At 38.8% G+C, this 16,640-nt stretch overlaps 1 protein-coding gene and 1 long non-coding RNA gene across 3 annotated transcripts in view; both read left to right on the forward strand.

Moving 5' to 3' along the window:
• LOC310897593 overlaps positions 1–16,136 on the forward strand; it is a 42,747-nt gene extending 26,611 nt beyond the window's left edge. The window contains exons 3-4 of the long non-coding RNA XR_014582406.1: positions 52–114; positions 2,117–16,136. This is a non-coding gene — a long non-coding RNA (uncharacterized lncRNA). The remainder of the gene's footprint in view (positions 1–51; positions 115–2,116) is intronic.
• NKAIN2 (sodium/potassium transporting ATPase interacting 2) overlaps positions 1–16,640 on the forward strand; it is a gene marked incomplete at its 3' end in the record, with an annotated part of 585,648 nt that overhangs the window by 104,735 nt on the left and 464,273 nt on the right. The window lies entirely within an intron of this gene.

Consider the following 16,640-nt stretch of genomic DNA (forward strand, 5'->3'; position numbering starts at 1 on the left):
GATTGGTAACAATGAAACCAAAATTTGGTGATCTTGATCTTTCTTCTGTAGAGGCTCAAGGGGAAAAAAAAGGCAGCGTGACAGGTGTTTGATTCCACTGTCTGTGCTGGAGAGGTGAGTGGTATTTGCACATCGTTTTAGAACCAATAAACATCCCCTTCAGGAAATGGTAGGGAAAACATAGCAGAACAGAAATTAACTCTTTCAGAGCTGATGTATCTTTCATTTATGCCCTTGAAACACTAGGCTTAATATCAATTCCAAAACTTTGATTAGCATCAGGTAGCTAACAGACTTACTAAGGACTCCTTGTAACACCTGAATAACAAAATGTCCACTTTCTATGTCTGCTAAAAATTTCTTGATTATCTATAATCAGGATGAAAGATGGGCTATGTTTTTCTATCAAAGGATAGTTGCATCTTTGTTAGCTACTAGAAACAGGCTACCATGAACCTTGAAATCTTCAGTCAGCTTCTGTTACTGTGAGGCTACAAAACAATAGTTTCTTCAGATGAGCTTTTTAATTGATGTGTAAGGGAGACAGAGATAAAAACTGCATTCTTTCTTATAAGTTATCTTGTGTAAAATGTGAATTTTTCCAAGTAAAAATATACGTGAAACAGTGCCCAAAGCCTTTTTTTTTTTGTTCTTTGCTTTCATCAAATTGACTCTTTTTTGAATAATAAGTGATGTTTACCTGTGAAAAAAAGTGTTTACAAAAAAAATCAGCCTCCTGTAATTTGGAAAATGAATATGGAAACTCAAGAGATTTGTATTTTTTCCTTATCCAAGGATATTATACACTTGATTCATAAACAAAAACTCACATGCTATACTGTTAATTGAATCTTTGAACAAAAAGATAAGTACAGAAAAATCTTATGGTATTGTGCATCTTGAAGCTGTTTTGCCTGAACAATATAGTATTCCCACAGGTCCCCATTTTTTGTTAGCTTGCCTTTTGTTGCATGTATGTAAGGCATAATGCTGAGTAAGACTTAATACTGAGTAAGGCAAAAAGATTATTTGAATCTTCTGTTCCTATTCAGCAGAGCGATTTATGACTTTTTTTTTTTTGCCACACCTAATTATAATCTGACAAATGCAACAGTACTATTGCTTATGTGACGAGTCCCTTGTAATTTGAGAGAAGGGAGAAAACAAGCATCGTTAATCATGAGAATTCAGATTTATCAAGTGGTATCTTCAAATAGTTCAATAAGCCATACCATATATCATGCTAAATATCTTTGAACTTTCAAAAAACCAAAAACAAAACTGCAACTTCTCTAAAGAAAGCATCTTTAACATCTTGGAAGAAGCTTTATTGACTCTGCCTTTAACCAATCTGAAAGAGTTAGAGCTAAAGCTAATGGATGAAGTCCATATGTTAAAAATGAGGGGGACGCTATTTACAAGAGTTATTAACAGACAGGGAGCTTATATTGCTCAGCTCTTCAAAACTGGATGAAAATCCTTATCCAATTACTTAGTCATTTGTCAGTCAAGACTAGATCTACATGTAGTAAGTACAAGGTGCAGGTGTGTGCACAGAAAGCATATGCAGTTATAAGTATGTGCACATGAAGGTTATACAGTCAAAAAGTAATTTCAACGTGCATGTGGCCTTCTGCTAAAGTGTATGTTTCGGTCGTCTTAGTCATAGCTAGGAAAGCAATAACAATGCAACAAGGTTAGGTAGGTATTACAGTCTCTGTTGAAGACCTTGATTAAACCTGATGGCCATCCCAAGGCAGCCCTCTTAATTGCTGCATTTGTGCCATTGTACGCTCTGGATAAGAGCGTATCCACGTGATCTGTAACTGCATTTCAGTTACTGTGTTGAAGTATTCTTGAATAATAAGTTCCTTGAAAAACATCTGTACCACTTGTTTTCAAAGCTTTCACTACAGGGATGACTTGGTAAAAGGAAGGTTTATGGAAAAGTGTGCATTTGCTAATAACAGAGAGTGTTTACCATAAGTTCTAATTTGATTTATTAGCTGCTACGTTTTATTTAAACTATTTGCTTGAATAAATCTACTTCATCATGGGCTTTTGAAGTTATGTTATATCTGCATATAACTTATGTGGATTTCTTTATATGGTACAGTTGTCAATCTTAGGTTCTTCTGCTTGAGATGGCCTACTTAATTTCAGTAGTAGACACGAAGAGAATCATGTGTTTTAGCACATCAGTTCCAATCAGAAAGCAACAGAAGGTCAGATCATAATGAGGGAGATGAAGCTGTACTAAGACTACTTAAAGTCTGTCTGGAATAAACACCCCAGACAAAAATATGCACAGGATTCCAGAAACTAATGATGTTTTTTTCAAAGGACAGTCTTGGAAGGAGGGAGGGGTGAATGTGGAAAGACTACTCAGAATCTGGCAACAGCAAGCAATCGGAATCAAGTGAGACACATGCAGGACAAGGAGGTGATCCAAGAACAGCCAGAATGGATTCACCAAGGGAAAATCACACCTTACCAATCTGGTGAAGATTCTGGATCAGTCCTATGATGGAGTGACTGCATCAGTTGACAAGGGAAGACCAACCAATGTCATCTACCTGGATTTCTGTAAGGCCTTTGACATGCTCCCATATGACACCCTGATCTCCAAATTGAAGAGAGATGGATTTGAATGGTGGACAAAAAGTGGGTAAGGAATTGTCTTGAAGGCCACAGCCAGAGAGTGGAGGTCAATGGCTTTATGTCCAGGTGGAGGCTGGTGATGAGTGGTGTCCATTGGGGTTCTGTCTCAAGACCAGTACTCTTTAATATCTTTATCAATAATATAGACAATGGGATCAAGTGCACCCTCAGCAAGTTTGCAGATGACACCAAGCTGAGTGGCACAGTTGATACAACAGAAGGAAGGGATACCATCTAAAGGGACAAGCTTGAGAATTGGGCCCCTGTGAACCTAATGAGGTTCAACAAGTCCAAGTGCAAAGTGTTGCACCTGGGTCAGGGCAATCCCAGACAGCAGCAATACAGACTGGGAGAAGAGCTCATTGCAAGCAGCCCTGTGGAGGACTTGGGGGTTCTGGCTGACAAAAAGCTTGATATGAGCCAGCAGTGCCAACTGCATCCTGGGTTCCATCAACAGAGGAGTGGCCAGCAGGTCAAGGGAGGTGATTGTCCCCCTCTACTCTGCCCTTCTGAGGCCTAACTTGGGAGTACTGCATCCAGGTCTGGGGCCCCAAGTACAAGAAGGACGTTGATCTGTTAGAGCAAGTCCAGAGGAGGGCCATGAAGTTGATCAGAGGGCTGGATCACCTCTCCTAAAAAGAAAGGCTAAGAAAGCCGGGGCTGTTCAGCCTGGAGAAGAGAAGGCTCAGGGGAGACCTCATTGCAGCTTTTCAATACTTAAAGGGGGCTTATAAAAAGACGGACAGCAACTTTTTGCTCTGTCAGATAATGATGGGACAAGGGGAGGGTGGTTTTAAACTAAAAGAGGGGAGATTTAGATAAGAGATTAGGAGGAAATTCTTCACTCAGAAGGCGGTGAGGCACTGGCACAGGTTGCCCAGAGAAACTGTGGATGCCCCACTCCTGGAAATGTTCAAAGGCATGTTGGATGGGGCTTTGAACAACCTGATCAACGTAGAGGGTGGCATCCCTTCCCATGGCAAGGGGGTTGGAACTAGATTGTCTTTTAGGTCCCTTCCAACCCAAGCCATTCTATGATTCTCTATTTTATGGGGAAGGTCAACTTGTGCTTAGCTGTCAAAGCTCAACCTGCCATGCATAGTGATAATAGAGTTTATGCATGCAGGAATAGCGATTACACTTGAAGAAAAATCAAAAGCATTAGATTCAGTGAAAGTGAGTCTGACAGGGTGCATATGATTATTATCTTGATTATAAATAAAATACAACTAGAAGATCATAACCCATTACGATGCAAAGGGCAGGGAAGATAATTCTGGAGATTGAGGGTTCATCACAAAGTTTACCCTATTGAGTTAAATCTGCCTAAACTGCCTATTTGACAAAATGAATAAGAGAAAGAGAAGTTAGAAAGATTTGTTTAAATAGACCAAAGTTTAGTGTTTTGTGATGAATACCTTCATCTGCTCTGGGAATTCTCTAGTAGGTAACTCAGTGAAACCAGGGAAGGAAGATGACTGGTAAACTGCATTAATATGGACAGCCTCCAATGCTGCTATTTAGGTCATCAAAACTCATAAGATTTTCAGCAGGGCCTCTGGCAAGGTAATGAACACTTTTCCTTCAGAAACAGTTATATTCAGGGCATCACGAAGAAATACCTTCCTTATCTTGCTAGCATTAATGTCAAACATTGCCACAGCATAAAAGCACCTTTGACGATAAATGAACAAGAGATCAAGTCAAAAAGAAAGGAAGACCACGTCCTTGTAATAATTATAAAATAGCTTGATTTGAAGGAATGGAGGTCCTTTTTGCTTCGTATCCAGTAATAAGGATACATAAACAATCTCTGATGTATAAAGAACACTTGACTATAATGAATGTGAATTAATGCGTATATTGATAGTTGGAGTATTTTCTGAGATGAAAAATAATTATCTAAAATATTTCAAGCAAACCACAAAATGAAATAGAGCATATGGCCAGCCCTGTGGGAATTTCTCTTGACCCTTTAGGTAAAACCCAGAGTGTCTGTTATTTCTATGCCAATTTGTTCAGTGTGGGACCTGACTTCAATACAAGTTCTAAATAATTTTAAATATTTCTCTGAACAGGTTTCTTTTGCTTTTATAGCTTTGCTTACACTGTGTGTTCAGACTGTGATGAAATAAAGATAGACAATTACAAAGAATGGTTTTCATGACTGGTCTCTACAAACAAATATAAAAATGCTCAGCTGATGCTTTTAATCTTTTTTTTTTCTTTAATGGAGGAAAAACAGACTTATTTTGAGGTTATATCCTTATGTTAAATCTTAAAAGAAAATTTGCTTAGTATGGAGGATTTTTGTGTATATTGTACTGCTGAGGTTTGAAAATTTAGTCATTTTTAAGACTTGAAAGCATTTCAGTTTCTAAGATGTAATGTTAGTGTTTTCGCATCTAGTATTTAAATAGGTTTAACTACTGCACCATCAAAACTGCAGCTACTATGGCATTTAAAATCGAGTCTTCATGTGAGACAGAATTTTTTATCATTCTCTTTAAATTAGCTTTTTTTTTTTTCTTCTATTTTCTATCATCTGACTCTGTATCTTCAGGGTAGTCTGTACAGGTTCCTCCAAAAAACAAACAAACAAACGGGTTTGAGTTTTTATATATGTTAAAACTAGATTTACTTGTCATCTGAGTTGGTGCAAGAGCCTACAGGTCTTGTCACCTCTAAGGAGTTCTTTTAGCACAAAGGAAAGGTGAAAGATTCATGTGGTGATGGGTCTTATTTCTATACCTTTTTTTTGTAAACATCACAAATGAAAACAAGACTTCAAAGAAGTGGAAAACCAACATTTAGTTAATGTTAGGCTGCAACATGCATGGCAACTGCTAGTTGTTATTGTGAGTTCTTAACAGTTAACCAGATCTAAAATCTTCATTATGTGGAAAGTCATTTTGAAATACATGAAAAAATTTGAACTACTCACAAAGTTTGAAGGAGCACAAACCAACACGGTAACCTTTTCCTAGCAGTAGCATAATTCATTAGTGAAACACTCCTACATCTGAGTTTTCTTTATGCTTATTTAAGAGTTAACAGCTTACTAGTATTTGTATCCTTTTATCCATGGCAGAATAGAATTCAAGTGTAATTCAATATGCTTTAAAAAGCAAAGCAATTGTGTATAGCTATGCTCCTCTGTAAAACCAACAACAAAGACTTCCTAGAAAATAGTTGAAATAGAGCTAGCATTTGTTTGCTTCCCCAGATGTCACAAAGTTCAATAACGAATGCCCTGAGAAATGAAGTAGGGAGTGCACATTGAGGAAAAAATAGCAGAATAAACTGTTTTGAAGAGTCATTATGGACAGACCCACAAAATAAAAATATGCCTAATTGAGATGGGAGCATGTGTCCTCTGAATACAATAGCCACAACAGCTTTTGAGGGCCAGCTAGTATGCCTAAACTCTAGCAAGCCATTAGCTGAAAGGACAAACACATGCATTTTTAATATACCACGTTTGGATCATTCACATCCTGGCCAGCATTTCTGCCTCCCTGAAAATAGTTTATGAAGCTATTATGGCATTTTATTTAAGAACATCATTTCTGCTCACAGAGAAGCCTCTGAATGGATCAAGAATATTCTTTAGGCTTTTTTAAGAGGTTGCAGGTAATAGACGAAGTCCAAAGAGGGAAATTCAAAAAGCATGCAGATAACTCTGCCTAAGCCTTAACTTGAAAAGTTTTTCATGACTCGGTTTGCAGTTGCACACGCACATTGTGCTTATTTTGCCAAATGTTTCATTATTATTTTAGTATACTTTGCAAGCCAGGGGAAAACCATATTTATACCATCTATGAACATCATTAGAAATGGGAAAATAGGAATCTCAGAATGTGTTCATTGTAGTATGACAAAATCCCAACCCTGTTGAAGTAAAAATTTAGAAAGTAGAAATTTATAAAGATTACAGTGGCATCAGGATCTGACTTAATTGTTTACAATACATTCACACAATGCGCTCCTGGAATAGATTAGTAATTGCTTGCTGCCTCAAAAGTCTTTGTTCAGCTCTCTCCAAGAGGAGGGTTCCCTAGAGTAGCTGATGTGCAATGGTTTCTTTTATAGACGCTAACTAGTGTTGCCAAGGTTTTCATTTATTCTGTAAGGTCAGATTTTTAAAAGGAATCAAAACCCAATGTGCTAACTGTGTTAATATTTGGTGTTGAAATGGAGCTGAATTCATCTGAGAATCTTGGCCTAGGTTTGAGTTGTGAACTACCTTCTATAGGTGAGAAAACTACCAAGTGAGACAAATGACTTCTGGAAGCTAACTAAATGACCATTCTGTAAGAAACAAAGGTTTGGTTTTTTTTTTGTTTGTTTTTTTAGTTTTTTACTGAAAAGTAATCTTTCTTCAAGAAAGATAATCTTAAGAATCAACTGAAGTTAATCTTAAGAACACTGAAAGATTCTTCACAAATGAGAGAACTTTTTATGTATAGCATTTGGTTTAATATTCTTTTATAAAGACAAGAGACATAAAATCCCACCCTGCTAGAATGAAAAAGAATTTCATAAAAATCCCAGTTTCCTATGAAACATTTACTTTGTCTTTTTTTATTTTTTGAGTTGTTGAAAAGCAGAGGGAGAAGAGTTTTTGTTTTTGTTTTATTTTTTAATGATTTCTTTTACTAGAAAGTAAAAGAGATTTATCTATTAAACTCGTCTGAAAAAATATATATAAAATTTATTTTGATTTATTCATATAGTGCCTTTCCTTTCCAGGAAACTGAATGCTGATTTTAGAATACTTAGAATCAATGAACATGGACATGTGTATATTTGTATGTTCACTCAAATTGCTTGAGTGGTTATTTGAGTGCTAAATGAAAAGCAGAACATAATTCTGGACTGGAAAGTTAAAATATTAATGAATCATGAGCTTCAACATCATGAGCTCTAAAAATAGCTAGATATTTTATTCAGCCTCTGTTTAAAGGATTTTAGATGGAAAGTTACTTTTTCTTGCCTTTGGTGTTCTTTAAGTAACTATGGACATGTGCAATTGCACTGGCTTCATGAAACATCATCATGTGTACTTCAGGCCCGTAGAGTGTCTGCTTCAAGTCACTATTCCAAATAGGGTCCCATTTGGAGATGTGACTAACTGTGGAGATCTTCCACAGTATAATGTGTCTTGGGGTACAGTGAGTTGCTAGATATAATCTAGTAATGAAATCTTTTTTAAAAAAAAAAAAAAAGTACAGTAGTTGTGAGGAAATAAAGGAATAATGTTGAGGTTCCATATTGGAAACAGTTGACAGCCCCTGCAGACTTATACTGGATATGAATTCGCAATCCCACTACAGATGAGAAGGTGCATTCAGTTGGATTATAAATAGACTGGAGTTAGCTTTGAAATGCATCCATTTTATTCTGAGCTTCCAGTGAAGTCCTACAGATATGCAGCTACAGTGAGAACTCTAAAGTTTGTAATAAAGAGGAAATGATAAGGGTTTTATCTGGAGCCTTCTGACAGCTATGGAAGAAAAAAAAATCCTCTGAACAGTGGAGGAGTAGATAGTTTCTTTTCTCAGAAACAAGTGCTTGTTCTGAGTCAAATGTATGTGCTGTGTGTGACTGGAAATGTATAAGGTTCAAGAAGCCTTTCCTTCACTCTGTCCTCTGTCATGCTCGGATGCAATAATTCCACATGTACTCCAGAAGTCAGGTACTATTCTTTTCTTGCAGTCTAATGGAAATGAGAAGATGCAAGACTCATGATTATGCTTTTGCCACAAACTGACACTCACCTGAACATGCTGTTCACAGTACAATACTTCTCATGATGCTAACAGTAAAAGCAGTGTTGTGTGCTGTCCAGCCTGAAATAATAAGCTTAGACTTGTAGGAAGTTACTTGGATGACTTGGATCCAAGGGCTTGCACAGTGCTTGTTTGTCTAGAGTATCTGTAGAGTAGGCTATTGCATGATGTATCCCTAGCCAGTCCTAGGTGGAGCAGAGGCAGTGTAACCTCCTAAAGAGTATATTAGTATATTATGACAAGCATGGTACTCCTTATTTGTTGAGGAATAATTCTTTTTAGATCTCTCCTGATTACCACCTGAGGCAGAACTACATTTCTTCAACCTCTCTTTTTAAGAATATATTTTACTGACTGAATGGACAGCATGTTCTTCTAATACTCATCTCAAACATTGGGAAGCTCTGACTTTGGATGGGATGGTAATTTGTAGCTTTTTAGAATTTGACTGAAACAGACAATCTGTGTCCCATCACTGAACATGAAAAAGGGCAATGTCTGTATTTTGCTGCTAAATAAAATCAGAGCACAACCCATTAGATTCCACAAGTAATTTGATGTTGCACTGGGAGACAGATGACAAAAATAAACCAGCAGAGAGCTGTGAGTACTTAGCTTGCTTGAGGAACATGATGCCCTCTCAATTGTCACCAGTTTTGGAATCTATCTAACCATAAACAATTCCTACAGGAGAGATAAGGGTGAAAAGCAATGTAATTATTGCCTTTACATGGAGTGCAGAGGTCCTTAAGATACCCCTTTGCACAGTTCACTTTCCTCACAGGAGCTATGATGGGTTTTCAGAACAGCCACATATGAGCGCTTGCATACTCTGGAGGTTGTCTTTGCACATGTAGGAGATAAAATGAAGATAGTTTGATACTACATATAGTTTATGGATGGAACAGAGGCTCAGTTTGTGCCAGTCCAGTAATTAACATAGCTTCTTCAGCTATTGCAGAGGATTTGCAGGCAATAGGTGAGCTGGCACATTGCTCGTTTGACACTGCCTGACAAACACTATTTCTGTGGGCTTCTGCAATGCTGATGTAGTCACTAAGATGTAAGGTTAAAACAAGACACATTTTTTAATATGTAAAAAGGAGAGAGTAGTGTTGTTTCTCCTACGAATTTGAGTTACATGCTGTGTAACTGAGGCCAGGGAGCTATTCTGCCCTTGATACGATCTTTCATGATCTATTCTGTGCTAACACTGGGTTTCCATTGTAAAATAACTAGATAAACTATTTCATTTGCTTCACAAACCTTAAGTTTTGCAGTTGTCTAAATACTTTTTGATAGAATTCTCAATCATAGTGCTGAATTGGTGTTAGCTTTAAATGGATATTTATTATTCCTAAGAGCCTAATTAAGAGCTCATCTTGTCAGCTTGTCCTGGTTCCAGTTAGGACAGAGTTAAGTAGCTCATAGTAGCTGGTAGGGTGCTATGTTTTGGATTAGGATGAGAAGAGCGCTGATAACATGCTGATGTTTTAATTGTTGCAGAGCAGTGTTTACACCAGGCCAAGGACTTTTCGGCTTCTTGCTCTGTCCTGCCAGCGAGCAGGCTGGGGGTGCAGCAGGAGCTGGGAGGGGACAGACCCAGGACAGCTGACCCAAACTGGCCAAAGGGGTATTCCATACCATCTGACGTCATGCTAAACAATATATAGGGGTGGCTGGCCGGGGTGGGGGGGCCGGCTGCTCGGGAATAGGCTGGGCATCGGTCAGCGGGTGGTGAGCAATTGCATTGTGCATCACTTGTTTTCTTACACATTATTATTGTTAATACTATTATCACTATTATTATTATTATTGTTATTATTATATTCCTTATATTCCTTATATTATTATATTCCTGTCTTAATAAACTGTCTTTATCTCAACTCACCGGCTTCACTTTCCCGTTTCTCTCCCCCATCCCAGAGAGGGAGGGGGGAGGGTGAGCGAACGGCTGTGTGGTGTTTAGCTGCCAGCCGGGTTAAACCACAACACAGCTGCAACCCCACTTGCTGAAAAATTATAGAACTGAACATGTCAGTCGTCGGAAGACCTTTATTTTTCATGGCAAGTGACTGCCTTCTGTCTTCTCTTGAGTTGGATGTGTACATCTCATTACTACAAAGTATAACATCTCCAAAGCTAGTGCTGCATGTGATGGTGCCCTTGCAAGTTATGAGACACATTAGGTCACTGGGCACTGTCCAGATTGGATAGAATGTTCAGGCAGAGCCATGATGTAGCAGGGCAGGAAGAATCCTTATGTTCCCTGTTGCAGAATCACAGAATGTTTGAGGTTGGAAGGGACCTCTGAAGATCATCTAGTCCAACCCCCCTGCCAAGCAGGATCACCCAGACTACATTGTGCTGGATGGCATCCAGGTGGGTTTTTAATATCTCCAGAGAAGGAAACTCCACAACCTTTCTGGGCAACCCGTTCCAGTGTTCTGTCACCCTCACAGTAAAGAAATGCCCTCTGAGCAACAATGAACTATCATCATGTACATGGCTGCCATTCCTGCAGAAATGTTTGGGCTGGATTCACATTTTGATCTACATCCAACATTTTTGTTGCTGTTTTTGTTCACAGTAACTTTTGCAGCAAGTTTCTGAAAGATGTGATAGCAATTAAATAAAATCAGCATTTTAATTGGAAAGGAATTTTTAAACCTCAGTTTGCTTTTGGCACAATTATAAATTACTTGGTGTTCTTAGGTTCTTTTTTCGTTTGTCCAAAACAAACTGCAAAATTTGCAGTTCTCTGGGTCATAAAATCTCACATCACTATCTGAATCCAATTATTAGCCTTGTTAGAAGCAAACAGTCTTGAAACAGATCTAATACAGAACAAAACCTAGCAATAATCATCTTTGTTCTTTCACCTCTCACTGCATTCTAAGCATTATTATTATATAAGCCCTTTTCTTGAGCTTCCAGGCACCGTTCTCTTTCAAGGACTCAGATATCTCTTCTCTCTGGGTGTTTATCAGTCTCTGTGCTGATGCTCTGCCTGTCTCGTTCATAACAGATGCCAGTACTGTGAATTTTTTAAGGCAACTTGTAGTTGATGAAATGTTATAAGGCAATATCAGCTTTTTCATGCTAAAGTAAGAATATTGAGCTCAGCTTTCTTACTGCAAAACACTAAGAGAAAAAACATACTGTTGTGGCAAAATATTCTGCCAGTCTGTACACAAGATCATATTATCCTGAAAGTTTTATTTTCCAAAATTAATGACATTAAGTAGTCGTTTTTTCCAATGTGACTGTTCTAATGCCATTGTGCCACTGATTAGTGTAGTGCAGATTTATATAACAGCCTCCCTTGTTGAGTTTACTTTGGAAGTTACACAAAAACATATTTTTATATGTAAATTGAGCACATTTGGTCATTGAGATACAATAAGAATACAGCATAATGATACCACTTTTATAGCCACATTTCAAAGTAGGAGTACGCTTTATCTTTTTGACCCCTTTGTTCTAATGCTGGAAATAGATGTTAGCTGCTGAATGAGCTTTCTTAGTGTCACCTGCAAAGTTTTTTTTCTGTTTGTTTATTTTGTTTTTTTAATGAGGGACCTAAGAATTTTATTCCATTGAACAAAAATAATAACAGTACTGCAGGAGCTTTAAGATTTTTTTTGAGCTTTTGCAATAATTAATTGCAGTGGGTATCAGAGTTTCTGCCTTGCAGTTTGCAAGGTGCTTGCAGCTGTCACTCAGAATAAGCACTGCAATCCATACAGCTACTTTGTAATAGCTAACACGGAATGACAAATATTTTCTTTGCCAAAATGTTTGCTCCAAATTTCACCCCTCTTCTCCCAGAAGGAAAAATAAATAAATAATATTTGTGAGGGTTTCTTTGTTAGAAATTAAGACAAAGACAAAAATGAAGACAAATGAAGGCAACAGTTGACTACCCTAGACCTAGTACTGTTGTTAGTTCTTTCTAAAAATCTCATCCAATGTTTAAAGGAGCTTCAGATAGTCTGGAAAAAAATACAGACAGAAGAAATGTTCATGAACTTTAAGCATGAAGTGCATTGTTTTAAGAAATAGAAATTAAGTTTAAAGCTGGTTTATACAGATGCTGTGATTCTACTTGGCATCTGTAATGTCGTATTATTTGTCCGTTATGTGTGTACATATGCATATGTCTGAGGTATGTACTACACTGACATTTATTTCAGTGGTGTTAATTCTCAAAATATCTCTATTTAAAACCGAAAGACACATTTTGCTTGGTGAAGTTGTTATTTATTTTCCCCCTCTGCTCACAAGAAAATGCCTCCACCCAGTCCAGCCCCTATCCAAGTGAAATATGTGAGACTCAAGTGCATTTTCAATTAGGATATAGTTCTTCTTCCGTTTTCTTCTTTTAAAGATGGCAGATTAAGATGAGGAAGGTTACACTGAAAAAATGTGTACTTGGTTACACATTTACAGGTTACAAAGACAAACCTACTTGCACTGCACTGAATTTTGCATAATAATGTTGCATCATTTGTCTGAGTTGTTATCCATGGGGTAGTCTAGTTATCATCAATAGCTCTGATACAATGGCTTTAATCTTTTTTAGTTCCTCTACTTTTCTCTATTCAGTCACCCAAAGATTTCCTCCCAAAAGTTATTTATACTTTCTTTGGTTTGGGCAAAGTGTAACAGCTCAAGCAGGACGCTGTCCTGTTTATGATAGCCGCTTTCAGTTGCTAAGATAGCAACTTGATGAGAGCAACTTTCAGTTCTCATATGCATATATGCAAGCATGCTTACTTTTAAATATGTATGTTGCTTAAAGTCATATCCCTTGAAGTAGGATATTTCTGTAATTTTTCCATTTTATTTTGCTTATTTTTTGATATTTCTTCTCTGCCTTTTCCTCATAACCTGGTGTGATTCTTGGCATTATGACTAGTCCAGGAGGATATGCCTTCCCTGATTTCTTTGACATAAGTTATGGTATTGTAATGACTGAATGCATGGAAACACAAAGCAAGCAAGGAAAGTTATCTGATATTAAAATCTGATTAGTTGATCTGATATTAAATCTGATCTGATTAAATTAAAAAAAAGTTATCTGATAGCTTTTTTTTCAGTCATTAATTCTATGTGATAGTCAGTTCACTAGCTCTTGCTTGTGCTACCCTATCAGAGCATACTGTTATTGCCTAGTGTATTAGTGTACAATTAACCTGACTACATTGATTCAAAAATCATTTTTGATATTTTAAGCCTTTAATGTTTCTATATTATGATCACAGAGTTATTTGGCCAGACATTCCTCTTAGACTCAAAGCTATGTGTTGAACATCTCAAAGGATGTGTTCAAGATTGTTCTTTCTATTTTAAGTTATAGACACATATTAAAAAAAAAAAAGAGAGAGAAACAGTATAAATATCTGGAAAGCATGACTATAAAAATTATATAAGGATATCATCATTCCATGCTGGTTCTTGGAAAGTAAACTTGGTCTAAGGAGCTTTTCGGTTTGATCATACAGTTGTGGTTAGAACACAGAACGTGTTTTACTTCAAAATGACTGAAATATTCTCAAGGTTGTTTGTCAGTTTCAGCAAAATGGGGATTTTGGCCTAAGGACATCCTAAGGGCATGTAAAAAGCACTGTCTGAGGTATCTGAAGTACTCACTAACAAACCTAAGAAATCCTGAGTAGACAAGTGGCAAAAAGCATCTAGAATAGGTCTTCCTCTGCCTTCTTGGTTGTTGCTGTTGAGTCTTTGTTTCCACAAGACAGTCCGTGCTACTGCTGTATTTGTGAAATGGCCTGCAGGGCACGACTGATCTCTTGTGCTCTGCTACAAACTTCAGAAATATGCCTACCTGTGGTCTAATGTGGGCACAAGCACTAAGTCAGGATATTTACTGGATCAAAGTCCAGGACTCAGGGTCCAGGTCACTTTCCCAATCTGTCTTTGCAATTAAACCAGAAATACACATGCTGCCTCCAGAAAGAGCCTGGCTGGATTTCCTTGCGTGTCTCAGCCAGAGAAGGCTGATAGTTGGAAGGAGGATCTGATTTATGTAGGGAACCAAATTTTGTGTGGAGTCACTAAAGAAGAGTAATGCAAAAACCTTCCCTCTCTCCACCCCCCGTGGAGCTTTCTGTGAAATTAAGAGCAATAAAACATTTTAAAGCTGTCCCCAGACATCCTCATTTGCCTCACAGAGCTTTATTGATAAGTATCTGCTGGCTGATGCTGTAGTTTTGCAGGCTGAGTTCAGTGTACCATAGTAGACTAACAGCATCTTGCGTATATGATATATCACCTTGATAGTAGTCAGCCTGTCTCATAAGCTCCAGTGTTTTTACTGGTTGATTTCATAGTTCATTGAAAGACTTGTATTTTCTTCCAACAGTTGAGTGGCAAATGAAAATACCACTGGGTTGCAGACACTGTGTTGCTAAGTAATTCTAGCCTAACTGGCCATGCCTCCAGGATGAGGTAAAATCATTAACTGTGACAGCACCATTATTAATAACATCTCATTCCTCTTATATCCATACTAGCCTACTTGACTTGAACTGCTTTTTCATATGCATATTCTTTAACAATATTTTAAATTACTCCCTAAAAAAGAAAAGGGAATGGATTTAATTCATCTCCTTATGAAAAGCTCTGATGCTCTGTCTTCAAACAATTATGTCCTCAAAATTTAGACAGAAAATAAAGCTGAATTATTCTCTTATTTCCAAAAGGCATTCTTATGCAAGTCTTGATTTACCTTGATTAACGTAGCAATTTACCACACATTTCAAAAAGTGTTGATAGTATTTTTAGCTCTAAATAGATTTAAGTTATCTTAGCATTTCCTACCATATTCCATCAATGATGTTTAGACTTCAAATACTATGTAATTTTAGCAGGTTGTATTGAGTTTGCATGGCAAGGTTTTGGTAGCAGGGGGCTGTAGTAGAGGCCTCTGTGAGAAGAGTCCAGAAGCTGCCCCATGTCAGATAAGGGCCGGTTTCAGATGGCTCCAACAGGGACCCACCACTGGCCAGAGCCGAGCCAATAAGCAATGTTGTCTGTGCCTCTGTGAGAGCAGATTTAAGAGAGGGAAAAAAACTGCTTAGACAGAGCAGCTGGGAGACAAAGAAGAGTGAGAAACAGACCCCAAGGTCAGTGGAGCAGGTGGTGCTCCAGGCGCCACATCAGCAGTTCCCCTGTGACCTGTGGAGAGGCCCCTGGTGGAGCAGGCTGTCCCCCTGCAGCCCACGGGTCCCACACGGAGCAGATCTCCACGCTGCAGCCCGTGGAGGAGCCCCCGGTGGAGCAGGTGGATGTGGCCTGGAGGAGGCTGCGGCCCATGGAGAGCCCCCGCAGGAGCAGGCCCCGGGCCGGAGCTGCAGCCCGTGGAGAGGAGCCCACGCAGGAGCAGGGGGCCTGGGGGGAGCTGCCGCCCGTGGGGGACCCGTGCTGGAGCAGTTTGCTCCTGGGGGATGGACCCCGTGGTACGGAGCCGTGTGGGAGCAGTGCTTGGAGAGCTGCTGCCTGTGGGCAGCCCCCGCAGGCTCAGTTCGGGAAGGACGGCATCCCGTGGGAGGGACCCCGCGTGGGGCAGGGGCAGAGAGGGACCGTGAGGGAGCAGCGGAGACGAAGCGTCAGGGACTGACCGCAGCGCCCATTGCCTCTTCCCCTGCACTGCTTGGAGGGAGGAGGTGGAATAGAGTAGATGGGGAGGGGGTGGGGGGAAAGGGGGAGGTGTTTTTAGTTTGCTTTTAGTTCTTGCTGCTAATGATAAGCAATAAATTACATCAGTCTTCCTATGCTGAGTCTGTTTTGCCCATAATGATAATTGTTGAGCGATCTCCTTGTCCTTATCTCAACCCTTGGGCCCTTTTCATCATATTTTCTCCCCCTTTTCCTTTGAAGAGGGGGAGTGAGAGAGTGAGATAGTGGTTGTGGTAGTGTTCAGCTGCCCAGCAGGGTAAAACCACCACGTAGGCACAACGAGATTTCATTTTAAATAGGTTTTGATAATAACAAATGCAGTGATACAGTTTTCAAGCTTTTTTTTTTTTTTTTTTTTTTTCCTCTGCACTTTCTTGGCTAACTCATATAAAACACATTTTCATCTGAGTAGTGCGATTCTTGCATCAGGTAAATCCTGCCTTCCTTTTGCCTGGAATGTTTTGGGGAAAGTGAAATGCTGTAGGT

The sequence above is a fragment of the Anser anser genome, assembly GCF_964211835.1.
Source record: "Anser anser genome assembly, chromosome: 3".
Taxonomy (NCBI): domain Eukaryota; kingdom Metazoa; phylum Chordata; class Aves; order Anseriformes; family Anatidae; genus Anser; species Anser anser.